The following is a 19,990-nucleotide window of genomic DNA, read 5'->3' as shown; positions in this document are numbered from 1 at the left end:
TATTCATAGTTCACCTTTTTGCACAATGCTATAAGCATTTACAGACTTCTTTAAATTGGGTAGCCTCAATGTTAGTAGAGCTGTATGGCTTCCACTGGGAATGACACAGAGAAAAAAGTTGGGCATCTTGGGAGTGGGGGCACATGCAATTTCTATTGCTAGAAACTTCCAAGCTACTGAAGATACAAAGAATGGGAAGTGGCTCTTTTCATCCTACTTAAATACTTGCCAGATACCGATGTGTGGTCAGCATGGGTTCCCCTTAATATAAGTGCAATGCACCTCATTGATCCAGTTCAATGATAGTTTTATAGCACTGAGCTTTGCGGTATGGGCTTTGGACTTAGGCATACCTGGCTTAGGATCATTTATCCTTACATAAATCATGTAAACTTTTATGAGTCTCATTTTCCTAATATGCAAACTAGCATAAAATAATCACATTCCTGGACAGTTGTTAGCATTGAAGAAGACATTGTATGTGAAGGCAATTAGTTTAACGTTTGGCATAAAGTAGATGTCCCCTTCTTCTCTAGAAAGAGTTCTCCGGGAGCTGGAAGACACCATGATTGGCAGGAAGACCTTGCTCTTTTATGTGATCACAGATTCAAGATTAATTACAGATTCAACCATGGTGGCTGTGGAGACATATTGCAGTATTAAACTATCGGAATTACTTTTAAATTTGTATATTTGTAGTTGTAGAACAGAAATCAGCAAACTGTGGTCTGCAGGGCAAATCCGGCCCATTCTGTGTTTTTGGAATTAGAGTTTTATTGAAACACAGCCACATTTGTTCATTTACATTTTGTGTATGGCTAATTTCATGCTATGACTACAGAACTGAGTGATTGTGACAGAGAACATATGGCCCATAAGCCAGAATATCTTGCCCTTTATAGAAAAAATTGGCATCCCCTGGACTTTCATGAAATATGTTACTGATTTTTATATTGGCAATTAGATATAAAATAAGTGTTAGAATTAAAAATAGCTTAATTTTTATACATTTAATAACTAATTTAATTTTAATATTTATTAAAATTTAGCTTCATAAAATTTTATTTAAATTTTTTCTCAGTTATAGTGTATATATTACCTTTTAAATGAATAAGACAATTTTGAATATTTTAGAAAAAAATATTTTAAACACTAAATAATTTTAATTTTAACTTATTGAGTTTTTAGACTGACTCTACTATGCAATTTTTATGAAACTATATTGAAACTTTGTATGTTTTGATTGCAATTACATTTTATTTTTTTTTCAATTTTTATTGAGATATATTCACATACCATACAATCATCCAAAGTGTACAGTCAATTGTTCACAATATCATCATGTAGTTTTGCATTCATCACCACAATCAATGTTTGAAGATTTTCATTACTCCAAAAAAAATAAGAATAAAAATTAAAGTAAAAAAGAATACCCAAAACATCCCATCCCCTCATCTCCCCCCATTATTCATTTAATTTTTGTCCTCATTTTTCTATTCATCTGTCCATACACTGGATAAAGGGAGTGTGAGCCATAAGGTTTTCACAATCATGTGGTCACACAGTTTAAGCTACATAGTTATAGAATAGTCTCCAAGAATCAAGGCTACTGAGTTGCAGTTCAACAGTTTTGGGTATTTCCTTCTAGCTATTCCAATACACTAAAAACTATAAAGGGACATTGATAAAGTGCCTAATAGCCTCCAGAATGACCTCTCAACTCCATTTGAGATCTCTCAGCCACTGAAACTTTACTTTGTTTCATTTCACTTCCCCCTTCTAGTCAAGAAGACTTTCTCAATCCTGCCGTGATGGGTTCAGGTTTATCCTTGGGAGTCATGTCCCATGTAGAGGGAGAAGGCAGTGAGTTTACCTGTTGAGTTTGCTTAGAGGGAGAGACACATCTGAGAAACAAAAGAGGTTCTCTGGGGGTGACTCTTAGGAGTAAGTATATGGAGGTTTAGCCTGTCTTTTGCAGTAGCAGGCTTCATAAGGGCAAGCCCCAAGATCTAGGGCTTGGCCTTCTAAATTATAGTCCCCAATGCTAGTGAGAATATCAGTAATTCCCCAGGTAAGGAGGTTTATTGTTTCCACATTCAGAAAGTACAGATTTTTGAACCAAGTAAACATCTTTTCCTTTGGTCTCACACAGAAGTTGAAATTTTAAAACATGTTTCCTGGTATACTCACATAGTTATGCATTCACCACCACAATCTATATAAAGACATTTCCATTTTTTACACAAAGAAAGGGGAAGAGGAGAAAAAAGGAAAAAGAAAAAAACATTGACTTAAAAAAAAAAGAAAAAATGAAATACAAATAAGATAAAATACAATAGAAAGGTCAGACAGCACCACCAACACCAAGAATCCCATAACTCTCCCTTGCATACTCCTCTTACAGATATTTATCTTTGGTATATTGCCTTTGTTACAATTAATGGATGCATATTAGAATGCTATTGTTAACTATAGACTCTGGTTTGCATTGATTGTATTTTTTCCCCAATACCATCCCATTTTCAACATCTTGCAAAGTTGACATTCATTTGTTTTCCCTCATGTAAGTACATTCTTATATTTGTACATTTAATCTCAATCAGTGACCACTTTATGTTTCACTAAGTTATACAGGTCCAATCTTTATTTTCTATCTTTTCTTCTTCTGATGTCATACATACCCATAACCTTCCTCTTTCAACTGTATTCACAGTCATCTTTGTTCAATGTACTTACAGTACTGTGCTACGATCACACAGTATTGTGCTATCCATTTCTGGATCTATCCAGTCAGTCCTCTTAAACATTCTATACTCCTTCAGCATCAAATGCCCAATCCCTACCCTCTTTCTGTCTCCTGATATCTTCATTTCTACACTCTTCTCCAAACCTCTCTCTCCTGTCTTTTCCTACTGTCTTTAATATTTCTTATTGAGGAGGTCTCCTGTTCATGAACTCTCCCCACGTCTGTTTATCTGTAAATATTTTAAACTCTCCCTCATTTTTGAAGGACAGTTTTGATGGATATAGGATTCTTGGTTGGCAGTTTTTCTCTTTCAATATCTTGAATATATCACACCATTGCCTTCTTGCCTCCATGGTTTCTGCTAAGAGTTCTGCACTTAGTCTTATTGAACTTCCCTTGTATGTGATGGATTTCTCTTCTCGTGCTGCTTTCAGAATTCTCTCTTTGTCTTGGACATTTGAAAATCTGATTAGTAAGTCTTGGAGTAGGTCTGTTTGGATCAATTTTGTTTGGGGTATGCTATGCTTTTCTGGACTGTATGTCTTTCTTTAGAGTTGGGAAATTTCATTGATTATTCCCTCTATTATTCTTTCTGTCCCCTTTTTCCTTCTCTTCTCCTTCTAGGACACCTATAACATGTATATTCACGTGTTTCATGTTGTCATTCAGTTCTCTGAAACCCTGCTCATATTTTTCCATTCTTTTCCCTATCTGTTCTTTTGTGGGTAGGATTTCAGTTATCTTGTCTTCTAGTTCACTGATCCTTTCTTCTGCTTCTCCAAGTCTGCTGCTGTATGTCTCCATTATGTTTTTCATCTCTTCTATTATGCCTTTCATTCCCGTAAGTTCTGCCATTTGTTTTTTCACGTTTATTAATTTTTCCTTATAGTCACCCAGTGTCTTTATATTCTTTAGCTCTTTTGTCACATTTTATTTCAATTCATTGATTTGATTTAGAATATTTTTTGAACATCTTTAGTTGTTTGAACTCATGAATCTCAGTTGAGGCGTTTGTTCCTTTGACTGGGCCATATCTTCATGTTCCCTGGTGTGGCTCATGATTTTTTGCTCTCTAGGCATCTGTTTTTCTTGATTAGTTTATTCTGGAGGTTGTTTTCTCTCTTTGGCCTAGGGTTTCCTTGTTGGTTGTCTTTAACCTCTGTCTTTTCTTTCTTTCTCTCACTGGCCAGTTGTCAGATTGGCTCTGCCTCCCAGTCTTTTCCCTTAAAATTCAGGCACCTACCATGGCCTGCCACAGGGACGGGAGGTAGGCACTGGGCACCCCAGCAAGTTCACTGTGTGTGGTAATATAGATCTGCTGGCTTCCAGTGGTGCTCTGCCTTCCACTGGCCAGCAAGATCTGGATTTTTTTTAGAGCCCTGCTTTAACAGTTGGGTCTTCTGCATTTCTTAGCCAAAACAGGGCTGGGTTTCCATACAGGGCATGTAGACCAGCTCCTGTCATCCTAAGGAAGGGTCTGGGGCATATTTTTAAATGTTTTTCAATTCCCTTGCACCTTCTGGACTGTCCATCAGAAGGTGATGTTCCATAACTTAATTGACCTCAGAAGATGCTTTGCCTCTGAGCACAGGCTGCATCTACACAGGTGAGGTGAAACTGTAGGATTCCTATGCCCTCACTTTTCTGGCCAGAATCTGGTTTGATACAGGGCTCCACCTGTGGCAATGTACCCCCTCAGCTGTCTCAGTATGCCAGCCATCACCAAGGCAAGGAAACAGCCACCAGCTGTTGCTTCCCTCAAGGGTAGAGGAGGGGTTTTCAGACCCAGGGCTGGAAACGCAGTCTCTGCCCATGTTTTCTCAGTCTCTTTGTCCCTCACTGACCTGAGCTTTGAAATGTTCTCCCCTCTTCCCTGGGTCTTCAAACAGTGAGGGTATGTCTCACTGCTGTGAGAGATTTTATAGTCTGTGTCCCTGGTGGGAGGGCTCCCGTCTGTTGATTCTGTGCCTTTCCCACACTGAGCCTGAGTGAGGGGGAGGGTAAAGGACTGGCTGGTCCAAGATGGAAGATTTCTACCTGATATTTCTTCTCTTTCTTCAATTTGGTATTTGCAGGGTTCTTCTCCAGTCTGTATCCTCCTCCAGACATTTTACTTTTAGTTATATTTTATCATTGAAAATGAGAATAAGTAGATGGATTTGATAGAAAAAATATGCAATGAAGTGGTGCTTGGAAAAGTATAAAAAGGTGAAAAGAAAAATAGCAAATTTGGTATTTTGTCAGTATATTTTGTCAAGGTAGGAAAATAGAGGATAATTATTCACCAGCTTGTCAGTTTGATTTATAACTTTATATATTTAGGCCTATGGTATGTGGGTCTACATTTGCGCTCTTGTGCCAGGCCCCAAAAATGTCTGGGAAGAGCCCAATCAATTTCCAACCTGTTCCAAGCCAGACAGCAATCACCTTCTTTGGAGTATCTCTAAAAATTGGTTAAAACATCCTAAATTTCCCAAGTTGTCTGTTACTCCTCTTCTGGTAAAGAGTGAATCAACCCTAAAACTGCTGGGCTCATTGATCAAAAAAAGAGAGTCTTTCAGTCTTTCATTACCAGTCACAATTTTAATTTTGAGCTATTGCCCAAGGGAAAATTGATAACAACACCTCACTATCCTGTATGTGGCAGCCCAGAGGCTGACCCCCTACTAAATGGCACGTAGCAAGCCTGCTTTAGCCAACGACAAAGATCAAGAAAGTAAACAATCTCCACAGAGGGAGAAGAATGTAACCATGGACATAAAACCTGCCCCTGTTGTTAGGTTGAAGGGACTGTTGTTTCAATCAGCTTGGATTTACACAGCCTTTCTGACTGATGTATAAAATTGGGATTGAAAAGTCATGTTTTCTAAGAAAATAAATACTAAAAACTACATTTAAATTAAAGTACTATACCTAGTTCCTTAGATACAGAAAATAGAAAAATTTCTTCATGAATAAAATTATACTTCTGACCATTTGTCTATTTATTTTAGCATAAGAAACAAATGGCTGAATGCATTTTAGCCAAATATGAATGGTGTGATTAAAATACAAACCAAGGTCATTTGCAAAATTCACTTAGTTTTAGGTGGTGTGCTGAACTGTAAGCACATCAAGAAGATAAGCAGTCAGGCTTCAGAAGGCCACTGTGATTTTTGACATGGAGAAATTTGCCATCTGTTTAAGGACAGTATGAGTTAATAAAGAAGCAATTTTGAAATGACAGGGGCTGACTTCCCATGTTAAATTTTCAGGTGAGCTTCTTGTAGTCTGAAATAAGGTGTGGCAGCTAAGTTTATTTATTTTAAAATGCTTAACGTTTCTTCCAAGCAGCACAAGTTTGACCACTAAACTGAAATAAACCTACAAATACACGCTCCCAATAAGAAATTTAGAATTTCCTCTGTACACTTTCTCTGATGTAATTTGAACAATTCCATTAAATTCATAGGTTTTTCTTAAAGGCCTTCCATAATCTTCTCCGTTGCACAATTTGTCTGCTTCTACCCCTGTCCCTGAGCTGTGAAGCTTTGTACTGATTTAAAACTCACTGAATCAAAACACATAGCCCTTTTCAGTTAGAGTCTGTTACCCTGCTTGTCTAAATGGATACTCCCTGGCTGGCCCATATACTCAAAAAGGCTCTTTGTTTCTTCAGCACAAGGTTAACCATGAAACTAAATCATAAGCTAAAATATGGCTGATTTCCTGCTTGTTTCCAAGACTTTTTTTTCAAACACTAAAGGAACCAGAGAAGTCTTACCTGCCGATTTCCATTTTCTGCTTGACATCTCTGAAGCTCAAGAATATTTAAAATGAAACTAGATGTTCCGTCTTATTTTACTCCTGTTCTACACGTTTAATTCATCTTTTATTAGTCTTTACATTCATTCAGCAAACTTGTATTGTTCAATGAAAGCTTTACTTTGCTCTCTTCTTTCCATTTTCACTGCCGTCACCCTGCTTGGCCAAGGCCAGCAGTATCTCCATCTTACACGACTGAAGTTACCTCCTGACTCCAGCTTTTGCCCCCTTCTTTTCCATGTGGCAGCTTGATTGTTTTTTTTTTTAATTTCAGTTTTATGGAGATATATTCACATACCATACAATCATCCAAAGTGTACAATCAATTGTTCACAGTACCACCATACAGTTGTGCATTCATCACCCCAATCTGTTTTTTGAACATTTTCCTTGTACCAGAAAAAGTGAAAATAAGAATAAAAAGTAAAAGTAAAGAAGAACACCCAAAACACCCCCTCACCCTATTTTTCATTTAGTTTTTGTCCTCATTTTTCTACTCATCCATCCATACACTGGATAAAGGGAGTGTGATCCATAAGGCTTTCACACTCACACTGCCACCTCTTGTAAGCTACATTGTTATACAATCTTCTTCAATAGTCAGGGCTACCGGGTTGCAGTTTGATAGTTTCAGGTATTTACTTCTAGCTATACCAAAGCATTAAAACCTAAAAAGGGTTATCTATATAGTGCATAAGAATGCCCACCAGAGTGACCTCTTGACTCCATTTGGAATCTCTCGGCCACTGAAACTATTTCGTTTCATTTAGCATCCCCTTTTTGGTCAAGAAGATGTTCTCAATCCCATGATGCTAGGTCCAGATTCATCCCTGGGAGTCATATCCTGCGTTGCCAGGGAGATTTACACCCCTGGCAGTCAGGTCCCACGTAGAAGGGAGGGCGATGAGTTCACCTGCTGATTTGGCTTAGCTAGAGAGAGAGGGCCACATCTGAGCAACAAAGAGGCACTCAGCGGGGGACTCTTAGACACAATTATAAGTAGGCTTAGCCTCTCCTTTGCAGTGATGAGCTTCATAAGGGCAAGTCCCATGATAGAGGACTCGGCGCATCAAACCACCAGTCCTAATGTTTGCAAGAACAGACTGATTGATTTTTACAAACTACCTGCCCTTCTAAAACATCAATTTTATCTCAGATAATCTTCCTTTTCAGAATTTCTCTCACTGAATTGGCTTTTCTCACTCATAGGCTCATTCCTGCCTTGTGCAGCATGAACATGGGGTAGCTTAACTATCACAATCTAAAGTGGATTCTCCTTCACTCCTTTTTGTCTCTCTTATCTTGGTATTTTTCTTCATAACACTCATTACAATTTTCAATGATATCTTTTTTTTTCTTTGCTAATTTGCTTATGGTCTCACTACTATATTTGAAAATCCAAGAACACTGCTATCTCATCTCTTTTGTTCACTGCTGTATTTTTCCTAGAAGTTAGCATGTGTGCCGGTTTGAATGTATTGTGTCCCCCAAATGCCATTATCTTTGTGGTCTTTCTTTTTGGTGCTGGTTAGATTTGCTTGGAATGTGCCCCACCCAGCTGTGGGTGGTGACTTTGGTGGGATACTCCCATGGAGGTGTGACCCCACCCATTCAGGGTGGGCCTTGATCAGTGGAGCCATATAAAACATGCTGACTCAAAGAGACTGAACGCAGTGCAGCTGTGAGTGATGTTTTGAAGAGGTGCAAGCTTGCTAGAGAGGAACATCCTGGGAGAAAGCCATTTTGAAACCAGAACTTTGGAGCAGACACCAGCCACGTGCCTTCCCAGCTAACAGAGGTTTTCCGGACGCCATTGGCCATCCTCCAGTGAAGGTACCCGATTACTGATGTGTTACCTTGGACACTTTGTGGCCTTAAGACTGTAACTGTATAGCCAAATAAACCCCCTTTTTATAAAAGCCAATCCATCTCTGGTGTTTTGCATTCCGCAGCATTAGCAAACTAGAACAGCATGGTACCTCACATATTTTAGGCACATAATAAATAATTATTGAGTGCATATTAGTGGATTGCTTCACATATTATAGGGACATAATAAATAATTATTGAATGCAAATTAGTGGAGTGCCTGAATGAACTCACAAATTACTGTTAGAAAACAGGTTTTTAAAAAAACCCTTAATACTGTCTTCAAAGAAGACTCTCCTCCCCAAGGTGAGAACTTAAAGATGGGTAACATTCATCACATAGGCAAGGAAGTGAGAATAATAGTACTCCTGTGTCTGTGACATAAGCTATATGTAAAGAAGAATGAAAATACATGCATATTAGAAATTGAGAGGGAATAAGGAATAATCACAGATACATTTGGAGAGGTTTATTGAGTCTGAGTTTCAATATCTAACACATAGGGTGAAGGTTTTTGAATTTCAGCTCATAAGGGAATGAGGAAGCACTGAAGGTTTTTAGGTAGCAGACATGTCGTAGATCATGTCTACTTTTTATTAAAATGACTTGTCTGTCTGTGTGTGTGTGTGTATGTGTTGGAGGGGGAGGGGACAGACCTGAAGAAGTTAATTGAATTAAAGTAAAGAAAGGCATTTAGCAGGACACCAAAAGACTTTAGATGGAAATGATGACAGTCTGTCAAACACAGCAAGAGAAGGAAGTCATGAGAATAATGTAAGAAGGGAGAATCAGTCAAGTATGAGTGCAGATTTCTAAAAGAGACATACCTAAAGCAGTCTAATGTGAACATATCTGTGTGAACTAAAGCAGATATATATAAGTAAGCAATATGATTTTTACATGCATAAAATATTACCTGCAATTGATATTTCAGCAGCTGTGCTTCATCATCCAATTTCCCTCCTGCTATTGCCAAACATGCACCAAAAAGAATGGAGAACACAAGAGTCCTTGTGCCTCCTAATTTTGGATGCTAACTTTCCTCAGAAATCCTATCATATAGTAGTGGCAATATTCTGGCTTCTGAGAAGAATAAATGAATGAGCCAATGAGATATACACTTTCATCACTGACACATAAATTATCCATGATATATTTTTGACAAGTCTGCTAGAAGATAAACCCTCTAAGCAAGGAGATGTGATCCAGCATATGTTTACTTGTAATTTGTAAACACTAAATACTCTGTAGGAAACTATTTAGCTTTAAATTTACATTGAAGCAGCCAACTGTTTGATATCCAGTTGATCAGCCCAAATATTAAACAACACAAAAGTTTGTTTTTTGAAAGAAAATAAAAAGACAAAGAGGTAAAATATAGCAAGCCTGATGAGACTACTTAGCAAAAATAATCAATTGATCATTGCTTAGGTGTAGTTTAAATTTTGGAGTTTACACAGACTCATTAATTACTCCACCTAGAGTGTGGAATGGCTCCTGAGCAATGCTAAAAAAGATTATACATCCTTCATAAAAGCAATTTCATTTCATCTCTTGAGACAGTATAGCTGTGGATTGTGGTGGTTTGGAACTGTATACACCCCAGAAAATCATGTTCTTAAAGCTAATCCATCCCTGTATCCCTGTAGATGCAAACTTATTTTAAGTAGGTTATCATGAGGTTATTTCAATTAAGGCATGGCCCAGGGTGGGTCTTAATCTTCTTACTGTAGTCCTTTATAAACAGGATGAATACAGAGAGAGAGAGAAAGACTGAGAGCGAGACAATGAGAGAGAGAGCCATGGAATCAACGGGCTGAAATCACCGAAACCTGGAAGAGAAGAGGGAAACCTGCAGATGCTGCCATGTACCTTGCTATGTGATGGAAGAGTCCAGGATCACAGGCAGCCAATCTTCAGGAAGAAAGCATCATCTTGATGATGTCTTGATTTGGACATTTTCTCAGCATCAAAACTCTAAGCTTGTAAGCTAATAAATTCCCATTGTTAAAAGCCACCCCATTTCATGGTATCTGCTTTAAGCAGCCTAGCAAACTAGGCTTTTCCACCTCATGCCTCACCGCCCAAAGCTGTTGCTACTTAGACCATTTTATAACCATGATTTGCTAATAACAATTTAAAATTCATTAACGAGCTACCTAACTTAACTGGCAGTGACTGAAAGAAAAAAAAAAAAAAACAGTCAAGGGTTTCCAGATAGGGAGCTTAAATTATCCTTAATCTTTGACAAGCAATGATTTATATGTTTTCTTAAATATACTTGCTGCCCTAGAAAGGCCCATGCTAGTTTATTATGTTCTGAGAAAGTAAGCGATTCATTAATTTGATTCAGCCACCAGAATGGATATAAATTGGGGAAAGTAGAGACTTGGTGTACATGATGCATTACACCTAGGCTAGCATGAAGCTATCTTGAAAGTCAAATTTATTATTTAGAAGGAGTTACTATATCTTGTTATGTTATTATCAAAGATGAGCAAAACCCCCTAATAAATTATTCAAATATTTCAAATCCAGAAAATAGGCCATACAATCTAGAATTTTATATTAGATACTTGAAGAGATTTGCTCTAAATAGGAAACAATTTGTCTTTAAAAATATGGTTTATCTACCAGATTTCTCAGCTATAAATTAGGTTTGCAAACTTTCCCAGCTCCTAAGAACATATAATAAGCTAAAAATAGAAGTTTGTCTTGAAAGCTAACATGCCTATAAGCAACAAAATTCTGCAGTGGCTTTGCATTATATTAAACAACCGAAATGAAAATGGCATATTTACACATTCATTTTGAAAGCATAATATCTCAACACCTAGCTTTAGTGCTGATTGTGCTGGTGGCAGAATCTCCACTATGATGCAGGGATTTTTATTTCATTATGGCAATGATAGAGGGAAGCAATTCATGTGTATTGGGATTGAGGTGGTCTCACATTTTTAGATGTGTACAGCAGAGACACCAGCCTTTATACTTTAAATTTTATTTATTTTTATTTGGGAGGAAGCTAGTACAAAAATTAGTTGCTGAAAGAAAAGAAGCAAATCGTTAAGAAAATTTATGAGCAGTCTTCCCATTGTAATCTATTTCATGGAGTCTGAGATATTAATGAAACAAAAATATAAGGAATGTAGATCCAGCCTATGTTTACTAGTAATTTGTAAATACTAAATGCTATGTAGGAATATCTCTTTGAAATGCTATCCTGCACCTCTCAGTTTTAACCCAGCCTACTATTCTGTTTGAAAGTGACATTATAGTTGTCCAAGAGTGAGAGTTTACCCTTCATGTCATAATCCTCAAAGATTTGAGATTTATCTAATAAAATCATACATATGAAGCTTCTTTTTCAAGTTTACTGTGCTGTGTAAATTTAAGAAATTTTCAGTTTTTCTTCCTGGCTTCTTTACATAGGCACAGCACTTTTCAAGAGAATCAGGTTTCCATGATATCTGTCTACATTAATATGTGTTTGGGTGCATGTGTATAGTAGTTATTTCAGGGTACTAACTCTTTCCTGCTTAATATGTTCATGTGGAGGGGCCTCCACCACAGTAACACTCCTGGTTCCTGTTTCACTCCTTACTCACTCTACCCAGTGAGAAGGGAGTTATCTCCAATTCTTGATTGGGTGGAACTATTCTTCTAACTCTAAGAATTTGGGATGTGTTGAGTTGTCCAAGATCTAGACTAAGTGCCTTGGAATGGAGGAGCAGAGAAAGTGAGGGGGCTCATTTGCCACACACCTTAGCCATATCCTTACAAACTAGGCTTTATCCACGACGGTCTGATATTTTGATTTCCTTATGTCTGTCTACTATGTTCTTCTCAGTTAGTTCAGATGGCATGAGTGGGATATCATTTACTTGAACTTCTCAAACTCCAACAGTAAAGATTATTATAAGCAAGAGACCTCCTCAATAAAATTATTTCAAAGCATTTTCCCACTATCTGCTTCATCTACTACTCTATGAAGAAAGATAGAATCAACACACGGTGGAATTTTTCCTAAAAAAGTTAATGTGTGTGTGTGTGTGTGTGTGTGTGTGTGTATGCATATGCACAAGTGTACATATATAATTTACTACAGTCATTTCTTTTTGTTCTAAATCATAGAAAAAGAGAAGAAGTATAACTATATCATCAATGCAGGTGATAACCTGTGATCTTACTTCTAGCTGGCACTTGCTCCCTGGCTCATTTCTCATTTCTAGTTTTTTTTTTTTTTTTAAAGAAGTGTCAAGTATTAAAAGTATCAATAAGGACAAACTGCATTTGAAGCACTTTTATTTTTCACTCTGATTTTGAAAATGGTGGAATATTCGATTGATCTTAGTAAAACATTCTTGAAAACTCTTGAGTCCATCAAAAACTGCTAAATATCACCACTATCATATGCACTGACACCATCAGTTCTTATGCATGCAAACTGCTGTACCTGTTAGCTAGTCTCCCATCCCCAGGGATCAAACTCCTTAGGTTCTAGGTTTAGCATTTGTCATACTCAATACAATAGTTTCTCTATAATAATAAAAAGAGGCAACTAAGTAAATTTCTCATGTGTTGTTCATTATTTCGGTCTGATAATCTAGTATGGGGAACATTGAATTTGTGAGTAATTGACTTTCTTTTAAGCTCTCTTAAATTCTTTTAGTTTATGATATATTTTAAAAATGTTTTCTATTGGCATACCACTTTGGACTTTTCAAAGGATGTTTAAACACATTTTCTCATCTAATACTCAGAAAATGAGATATTTTCCTTACTTTATACAGATGGCCACTGAAAAATGAAAAAGGTAAGGGAATCATTCAAGGTCCATGGCTGTCCCAGAGAAATCCTGAGTAATCCCTCTGAGTATATTTCATGGAATGAGACATACATAGAGCTCCCCAACTAATGGCTATATTGGTAGAAGACTTAGGCATAAAAATGTAAACACGTTGATTTTTCTTTTGAGTGTTGGTTTGAATTTTGAGTAAAATTAATTGATTAGTTGGGGTGAAGTGGAGAGTGGAACAGCTGAGCACATATGGTGGTAATTGATAAGAACCACATTCAATCCATCCTGGAGAGGGAGGAGCTGTCCTCTATTTGATGGCTCAGTAATGCACTTCCTGGTTCTGCTTCCTGTTGTCACTTCTGAGAGCCACTGATGGAAATAGCCTTTATACATTGACAGAAGAAGGAAGATGGATTCATGACTAAGGAGACTTTTAGGCTGCTGAAATAGCCCCTGCTTCTCTTTTCCTCCATTACTATTCTCTGACTACTGGCCAGTGGGCAAAATATAAGTTGGGCCCCCTACCTGAAAATCCTTCTTTCCCACTTCTAGAACCAATGCCATTAAGTAAAACACAAAAGCCTATGCATGTGTTTGCATTTTCTTTTCCTTTAGGAACATTTACACACATCTGAGCACATGTGCACACACACATTTAAAGACATACATCTGAGCACATCCACACACACACACATTTAAAGACAAGAAAAAGCAGCAAGTGTGTTACCTGAGCAACAGGTCTTATTCTTAGTCTAGTGATTTTTGCTTTATTTCAAAAAAGAAAAAAATACTCAGATAATGGAGATACTCTTTAAGGTGAAGGCATAGCCTGGCCAGTCTGAAGAATGCTATTCTAGACTGTACTTTGGAAATTTAGTAAGAATCAATTGGGGGATCTTATTAAGATGCAGATTCTGAATCAGTGGGTCTGGAATGGGTCTTGAGAATCTGCATTTCTTACCAGTTCCTGTGTAATGATAATTTTTCTGGTCTTCAGACCATACTTTGATTAACAAAGACCTAAATTATGATTATACAGTGGTAGAACAGAAAAACAAAAAAATATTAAAATTGTTTACTTTCCACAGTTTACATGCAAATAAACTTTGTATTCCATTTTGACATATTTCTTGTTTTATTCCTGGAAGTATTGAATAGAAAAAAAAAAAGAAAAGAATATTCTTGAGGCCAAATTTACCAGATTTTTTTTCCTGCCTGAACACAACATAAAAATTTAAAAATAGTAATTTGTATGTAATGTTTAACTTGACATATTTGTCCTCTACCTGGCTTATAAATATTTACATTGTTCTAGACATCTTTTTGGCTATGGACTAAAATTTTGGGTTTGCAAATCCAATTGAATCCAATACATTGACAGAAAAAGAAACTCTCCAATATAATTAATCAAACCCAGTGATCCCCAGCAAGGATATGGAGATACACCTTTTGGTAGGTCTGTGGTGGAAAAACATGCTACAGTGTTTAGCCATCCATGCATATCAGTCTGTCGCTGTCTATGTGACAAGGACAATCTGCCTCATGGGCAGCAACAGGAGCAAAGTGGATAAGAAGGCAGCTGTCCTCCTTACTAGAGCCTGGCACAGAAGCTACTACAAGATATTTCAAATTTCCCATGCATTACTGATGTTTGTAAGTCCTACTGAAATAGCATATCTTAGTTTGCCAAGTCTGCTATGATAAATAACACTGACTGGCTTAAGCAAAAGGAATTTATTGTCTCAAGGTTTTGGAGGCTGGAAGTCCAAAATCAAGGTCTCAAGAGGTCAGGCTTTCTCCTGGAGTCTACAGTGTTCTGGTGCTAGCTTGTCACAATCCTTAAGGGCTTTGGGCTTGCATCTCTGCCTCCATCACATGGCAATCTGCCTTTCATTCTGTGTGTTCCTTGTTTCCACTGACTTCTGGCTTGTTCTGACTTCTGGCTCCTACTGACTGACTGCATCTGAATTTCTTCTACCTTATAAGGACTCTAATCACAGGATTAAGGCCCACCCAGATTCCATCTGATCACAGCTTAACCAATAGTAACATCTTCTCAGATCCTATTTAAAAATGGATTCACACGCAGAGGGACACAGATTAAGACTTCAACATGACTTTTGTGGAGTACATGATTCAATTCCCAATACAACACTTCTCTGAGGACCCCAGTAAGAAGTATTTCCCCCAGCTTTGCAATAATCTTCAGAAAAGTTTTAACTACTCATAGCACCTCATTCATTAATTTAACAAATGTTTTTTAAGTGTTTTTTTGCTAATAGTCACAGAAATGGAAAGAATTTTCTCTAACCTCAAGGTGCTACAATTAAGGTCACAGATGTGTGGGCAGCTATGTATAATGAAGTGATAAAATTACTATAACAGATTATGAATGAAATGCAGCAAGAGCCAAAGAGAAGGGGTAAAAAGTTAATGATCGGCTTAAGGAAAAAGTAGTATTAAAACTGGTGCTTGTACATTCTCTGACCACAGTGGAATACAATTAGAAGTCAATAACCATCAGAGACTTATAAAATTCACAAACACCTGGAGGCTAAACAACACACTCCTAAAAAAAATGGTTTATAATGTAGAATGTAGGGGAGCTAGCAATAGAGAGCAATTAATGAAGGGGGAACGATAACCCAATAAGAACAGATAAGCGATCATGGGTAAATTTAACGTTCTGGGAATGCCCAGGAATGACTATGCTTTGTTAATTTCTGATGGGTATGGTAGGAACAAGTTCACAGAAATGTTGCTATATTAGGTTATTTTCTTGGGGTAGAGTAGGAACATGTTGGAAGTAAAGTAGTTATTTTAGCTTAGTTGTCTTTTTCTTACTCCCTTGTTATGGTTTGTTTGAAATGTTTTTTTATTGTATATCTTGTTTTAAAAATTTTTTTTGTTATAGTTAATTTAAAAAAAAGTTAATTAAGAGTTAATGACAATCAATGCAATATATGAGACTGGAGTGGATCTAAAAATGGAGGAGAAAAGCTCAAAGGGGGCATAAGGAAAAATTAGAGCATAAAATTTAAGCTTTATATCCATATTAATTTTCTTGAATTAATTGCAGTTAAGTTAATGACATAAGTGAATATCCTTGTTCGTAGGAAATGTACATGGAAGTGTTACTAGTTCAAGGAGTATGATATATGCACCCTGCTCTCAAATGTTCAAAAGATGATAAATGGGTCGATAGATAATTGATAGAAAGATAATAGATATAGTTGAAAGAAAGAGAGGAGGGGGAGGGAGGGAGAGAGGAAGAAAGGAAGGAAGGAAAGAAGGAAGGAAGGAAGGAAGGAAGGAAGAGGACAGAAAGGTACTGCAAAGGTAGCAAAATGTACAATTGGTAGATACGGATATCTGGGGGTTGGGGGGTGTTGGAGTCCTCTGTATGGGGTTTGTATTGTATTTGCAACTGTCCTATATGTTTGAAATTATTTCAAAATAAAATTTAAAAAAATTGTTATCATTAGCTTTTTAGAAGTTAGGTGGACTAGATTAAGTCACGTAAGCATACAAGCCTAAATCTGTAACACATTGTAAAAAAAAAAGCAATATTTCACTTTAAGCGCAATAAAATTTAAATCCTCACCAAAAAACAAAAAACAACAAAAAAACTGGTGCTTGTAAGTTGAACTTAAAAGGAGGAGTTTCCCCCTGTGGATCACACTCCCTTTATCCAGTGTATGGATGGATAAGTAGAAAAATGGGGACAAAACTTGAATGAAAAATATAGTGGGATGGGGGGGTAATTTGGGTGTTCTTTTTTTTATTTTTATTTTTTATTCTGATTCTGATTCTTTCTGGTGTAAGGAAAATGTTCAAAAATAGATTGGGGTGATGAATGCACAACTATATGATGAGACTATGAACAGCTGATTGTACACCATGGATGATTGTATGGTATGTGAATATATCTCAATAAAACTGAATTAAAAAAAAAAAAAGGAGGAGTTTTCCAAGCGGACAATCGAGGTTGAGAGAGGATAATGTGAGGAGGCAGATGAACATCCAAGGTGAGAAACTAGCATATTCAAAAGTAGGGCTTATGAGAGAATATGAATTGCTTAGGGGTTTCCATGTCATTCAGAACTGCTGATGTTATGCATGAGGGGAGAGCGATGATGGGAGAAATAGCCAGGTAGGCAGGATCACAATGAAAAGAATGTTTTATCCTTCAAGAAAAAGAGTTTAGATTTTATCCTTTAGGTTGAAGAAGCCATTTAAAATGTTGAACATCTGTACTATCATAGTCTTTTACTGAAATGAATTACAAACAATTTCTCCTCTCTATTAAATTTAATATGTGAATAAACATTATTTTGCATTTTTACTCACAACGCTGGTCTAACATATTCAACATCAATATGTTTCCAATTTGCAACTATCTTTTGTTTGAACTTTTGAATATGCTACCCCTCAGGTAATTGAAGAACCTACCATCTTCTTGTCCCTCAAGTTTGTATATCTCTGTTCTGGTTACTTTGCTACAGGTTTAGAAAGAGCCATAGACACGTGTTCTACTAACATTCACATCAATACCCTTTCCTTACCTACAGCTATCAAAACATAGAACACTGGTTTCTCTCTCTTTTATACACATGCCCCAATTACTTATACAAACAGATAATGGAAAGTATTTGAAACACTTGCATCACCCTGTTAGACTGAAGTTCTCTAAAGAAAATATACATAAATATATATAGAGTACCAAGGTGTGCTGTGATTTGAATACTACAGGATATGGATTTGACTTTTCATTAAATGCCAAGGAGAAGTTGGGGTTATACAGATGTTTAACACTTATTGGATGGCAGTGTAGCGCTGAGTATTTCTGTTGAGTACTTGAAAACAAACAATGGATCTCCTTTGGCAATCTTGGTTCACCAGCTTTTTAAAATGAATGCACTGGAAAACTGCTCTAAGTTCAAACCAAGCGTAATGACAGAAAGAACATGTATTGCCTATTTCAATTTTATCAGTATCAGATGTCTTTCTTTTTCTGAAATAAGAGATTTGGAAGCAAAGGTATTTATGTAACAAAGGATTACCAAAATAATGTTTTCTGTAATTGTATTTAAAATACTGGCTTGTCTTGTTGTTAACATGCAATTTACTATGGGAGCACCTTCCAATGGTATACATTATAGTTTAGTAAAAGAACCTCATTAAATGTGGTGATCGGTAAGAATTTCAAAATTTCACTTTCACATATTGGCAAAATGAAAGTAGGTTTGGCTGTTTCTTCAAATCTACTCACATGCTGAAAAAGCAAGTTATGATGGAAACTTCTATTTTATAGTGTTAGGAAAGCAAAATGCCTATTAAAGTGGTTATATGACTTTGCCTTTTATAAGTAAAGTATACTGCCTGATATATCCCTCTTTCTTTTAGTAGCAGATGGTTCTTGAATTGAAACAAGCAATCAAAACCAGCCCGTTTCTAAAGCAGGATTTTCCAGTGTAACTTCACTTTGTTGGTCATTGTTGTGAGAGTTTAGAGAAAGGATTTGGAGGCACATATGACAAACTGAGCATCTAGACTGAAACATAAAGAGTGAATAGCTGGCTTTGTGATATCTATGTGGTGATGGAATCAACAGGAAAAAAAAAAACTGTCTTTTGATTGTGGAAGTTTAAACCAGAAAGCATGAGAGAGGACAAATTTTTAAAACACTGTTTATTCAGTAAATATTCCCATGTACACACAACACCTTCTTGATATATGATCAATGTCAACAGTCAATAGAAGGGTTCACAGGGAACAAACAAAATTTCTGATCCATGTTCTTATTCGGAAAGTGCTAATAACACAAATTTTCTACAATTTTCTATGTATTTCTACAGTTCTTATTTAGTTCTCATGGTTCCAGAGTAGAGCAACCTGCAGGGAATTTGAGACTTGGATCATTTTTTCTTCCTAGTTCTGGCCACTAAATCATAAAATACAATTCAATTAGTGGCAAAGATCAGTTATTCTAAAAGTCCAGAAAACCCATGGACTGGATTAAAGCATGACATAAAATCCTTCTTCTGGCTTCTCTCACCTACCCCAGAATCAATAAATTACACACCACTTTCAATAATATACTACAGTCCCTCACTCTACTTGAATAACCCTAGTGACTATGGGCTGTTCCCAAAATCTAGGCCACTATTACCAAATTATTTCTTTGTTCTTTCTCAAATATAAAGTATATGAAGGCAATGCAAGACTATAAAACTCAATCCATGCTAAATATTCATAATGTCAAATTCAAACTGAACTGACTCCTTGAAATTATACAACAAACCTATATTTCATGGTTCTTCCATTCTTTTCTATTTTCTCCAAAAATAATTCCAAAAATTTCCACTTTTCCTAAGAAAATAATTTCATTATCCCCTCCATTTCTACTAGCTTTCAATATATGGTCTCATTTTTATACTTATTTGCTGTTACTATTATTATTATTAATGTCAGGTGCTATGCTAATTGTTTTGAATCTGAAGGCAGACACTATTATTAATTCAAGTTTATAAATGACATGATTATAATATAGAGTTTATTAATATTCTCAAGGTAACATATCTAGTCAGTGTGGTAAAGGCACAAGCCAGGATTTAAAGCCAGTTACATCTGATTTAGGAACCTGAGCTGAGTTTCTTCATCTACTATCTTACCAGACCTACATTTATAAATGTATATAAGTATGCATACATATAAAGAATATGATGTTTTGAAAATATTAAATAAATGTTTTAAAATATTTCTTGCAA

Source organism: Choloepus didactylus, chromosome 1 (assembly GCF_015220235.1).
Source record: "Choloepus didactylus isolate mChoDid1 chromosome 1, mChoDid1.pri, whole genome shotgun sequence".
NCBI lineage: Eukaryota > Metazoa > Chordata > Mammalia > Pilosa > Megalonychidae > Choloepus > Choloepus didactylus.
Note: the sequence above shows the minus strand (reverse complement) of the source record.